Source organism: Dipteris shenzhenensis, chromosome 3 (genome assembly GCF_047967505.1).
Source record: "Dipteris shenzhenensis isolate YYH24624 ecotype China chromosome 3, Dip_SZ_1.0, whole genome shotgun sequence".
NCBI classification, from domain to species: Eukaryota; Viridiplantae; Streptophyta; class Polypodiopsida; order Gleicheniales; family Dipteridaceae; genus Dipteris; species Dipteris shenzhenensis.
Window position 1 is genome coordinate 56,367,409 of NC_141598.1, and position 3,478 is coordinate 56,370,886.

Below are 3,478 nucleotides of genomic sequence, written 5' to 3' on the forward strand. Positions count from 1 at the left end.
TGGGAGAGGGAGGGAGGTGGTTAACGATCAGAGTGCCTATCTAATACGAACTTCCCAACACAAAGCGATCAGAACTTAATAATAGCTTCCTTATAGAATGCCCAGACCTTTGATACAAACTTTTTTTGGTGAAATCTGTTGATACAATCACAAAACGCGTAAGAGTACTGATCTCAAAATACTGGAAGGGAAAGAGTAGTTCCACCCTCCCCACAGACTAAGAGTATGAATAAGGAACGGGATGAATTGTCTGAAAGGGAGTACCATACCCATTGTTGTACAATTTCGTAAGACCATTGTAACCCTGCATGCCATCTCTTTGGTACTGATACCAAATTTGCTGCTCCTGCACCAGCAGTTGTTGCTTCTGCCTGGTGTCTGCCATTTGGACATATGCAGGTGGGGGAACGTAGAGGGAAGCTGCAAAAGGGTCTTCCCCGACCTGAGCCACTGGTGCAGGCAATGCCAAGAACGAGGATGCTTGACTTCCATGCAATGCAACACTGCTTGCACTACCAGAAGGAATATTTGCAGCCAACTTTTGCCTGTCACAAGCTTGATCATACATACTATCCAGAAGCAAACGATCAAATCCTCCTGCCATTGTGTTATTAGTACGTTTGGAAAATTCGCTAGGGGAAGTCAATAGGGCGAGTTCCCAGCCAGCAGTAGATTTCTCTCCTGCAAATGCTTGCATTCCTCCCCCTTGGCCTCCTCCAGAAGAAAAGCCTTCCGTGCTTTTGTTTGCAGAAGAGTCAGTTCCTGAGAAAAGCGCTAGTGCAAGCCTGTCTCCAAGCTCCTTGGTAGAGACTGTCGCTTGATCCAATTCTAGTAGGTCTGTTGCACTCTGTTCCTTTTGCGAACCTGGATCCTGCTTTACTGGTGGAGCTGGAAGGGGCTTCGTCCCATTTACCTCATAACAAACTTCATCCACTTCTAACTCTCTCGCTGGACTTTTAGGCCTTGGTTCCGCACTCCTCCTGCGGCGACTGAGTGAATTTGTCTCAGAACGATCCTTGAGAAAATCTTTTATGGTCTCCAGAAGATCCTCGGAAACTTTCTGCACCAACGGATACTCTGAAGTTCTGCAAACTCTTAGATTCTTGCAGAAGTTGTAAAAAGAAGCCAGCTCATCTACTTGCTTAGCTCCCCTCGTATATGCTTCAAAAGCTTTCACACAGTCGAGATACTCCATATCGAAGAAGGCATCCAGAATAATGGCCAAGCCATCGCAAATATCAATATAGAGCTGGAAACTTTCCCTCACAACGGCGTACAGGGCAATTTGAACCAAACGATTCATCTTGGCAGCACCGGTTGGTCGGCAAGCGAGTACACGTTCCAACAGACGCTGCATCAGAGGAATCCTTTCAAGCAGTTCCTTAGGTTTCAAATCCTTGACAGCTTTGATTTTCGAGGTTGGCCCAGACACATCCCTTCTTCCATTGTCAAAGTGACGATCGGATCCGTTGAACGATCCGTAGCCGTCATAAATTGAGCTTCGGTGGTTCAAAGATCTATCCTCGGGATGAGGCTTTCCACTCCAGTTATAGTCAAGGCGCTCATCTAGAAACAGCGCATATGTGCGCACAAAAACGGAATAGTCCCATGCGCCATGAGAATGCGAGTCGTCTCTAAAATTGCATAGATTCAACACTCTTACTCCCCTCCGCCCTCCCAATAGAAGCTCTTCCTGAAAGGAGAAGTCGCCCTCGCGAAGGAGACGGTGTATAAGCACGAGAGCCTTGATAGCCACAATCCAATTGTGGGTTTTACAGAGGCGCCTGGCGAGTCCTGCAACACAGGCGTTAACGTAACCCCTTGAATAAGAAGTGAGGTGGAGGATTTCCTGCACGTATTTCTCCTCGACTGGAACCTCGTCATGGCTGGTGGCTTTCACCAAAGCCACCTCTACATCTGGAGCACGAGTGCTGGCGACTTTTGCGAGTCCGATGCTGGTTTGGTCTTTGAGGGAGCCCAGGGCCCTGCGGAGCTTGCGCTGCAAAGGCGACATGGTTTCGGCGGGAGGAATGCTGGAAAGCTAAAGAATTTGGATCCAAAGTTATGGTTTTCGAGCAACGCAGGACGCGCCGGCGCATAAGAGCATCGCACGAAAAAGGAGCTGCCCCCGACAGTGCAAGCTGCTACGAAAGCAAGAGAAGGACCACGATGATGCCGAGCCGGTCCTGGGGGAGATCAAGAGGACGATCAACGGCAATTTCAAATTCCCAGAGGCCCAGTGGACGGAATCTTCCGATCAGATCACCGGCTGTGCGTTGCGTCGTGCGCGTGCAGCAGAAGGCGTAGATTGCATTGATAGAGTGGGAATCAAAACGGCGTCTACAAGAGGAGGAAATCAGCCTGCCAGGTTGATGGAGACGCAGGAAAGAGATCAATGCATCCGTGCACAAGTACTCGCGATCATGTGGCAGCAGCTATAGCCAGGGATGTCGAAGGAATGGAAGAGACCGTCGCGGCCAAAATCAGCTGCAGCAATCTAGGAGAGCGCTGCAAAATGAAAGGAGAAGGTGTGATGAAGATGATAACGATCAACCACAAGAAGGATGCGTTGCTTGCGAGAGAGAAGTGATGATGTGCGAGCAAAATCAAGGCGAAGGTGGAGCGACGGAACGTCGAGATGAAGCAATAAGACGGAAATGTTTCCAATGTATGATGGAAATTCTGTCGAGAAGAAGAAGAAGAAGAGAAACAGCGCAATCTCTTCAACAGAAGTTGAGGAGAGAAGCCAGCTGAATGGTAGTTCCCTTCACAGAACGGTGGTTAGTTGTCTAAACATCCTCTCTTAACCTAACTACTCCTTTTCATTCACCCGAGTTGGCTTGGAGTTCTCCACTCACAATCCCAAGACGAGACATTGTATCATGTCAGAAGCTGGTCACGTTCTGATAAGGTGGAATGCAACCTGCCACCGCATAATTTTTCATTGACATCTGTTGATCCCCAGGCGCATGATTGTGAAACCCCCCTAACATGGATGCAGCATCATTGTCTCTCGCCTTACATGATTCAAAGACAGTCATTGCAAACACGATAACCTACAACACTAGCCATTGAGATTGGATATTCATCAAATAGCATTATGTTACACACGGGAACAAGGTGAGGTTGGGAGTTTTCTGGAGTTCATATCGTTCAAGTCTACATGTTGGAACATGCTTTTCATTTTATGCCATTGAATTCCAGATCTCTTCTAGATCCACATCAAGCAAGCTCGGCTCCTAAATAGTCTACTCTAGGTCCAATGTTTGGGAGGAGATGGCCATGCAAACCCAAAATATTGGTCCATGCTACAAGCAGTGCATGCCCCTACTCCAACTCCCATCGTTCTACAAAGTTCAAAGTAACACAATAAGCTAGTGGAGAAGGTATGAAGTGGCATGGTTCATGTGTACATGGAAGATTTGTCATAGTTACAACAATTTGTTCAATGATGTTTTCATTTACACCAAAATATTGG

General features: G+C 47.5%; 1 pseudogene; it reads right to left on the bottom strand.

Moving 5' to 3' along the window:
* Positions 1 to 217: 217 nt before the first annotated feature.
* Positions 218 to 2,014, bottom strand: LOC147904039 (putative clathrin assembly protein At2g25430 pseudogene; annotated as a pseudogene).
* Between the last annotated feature and the right edge of the window lie 1,464 nt (positions 2,015 to 3,478).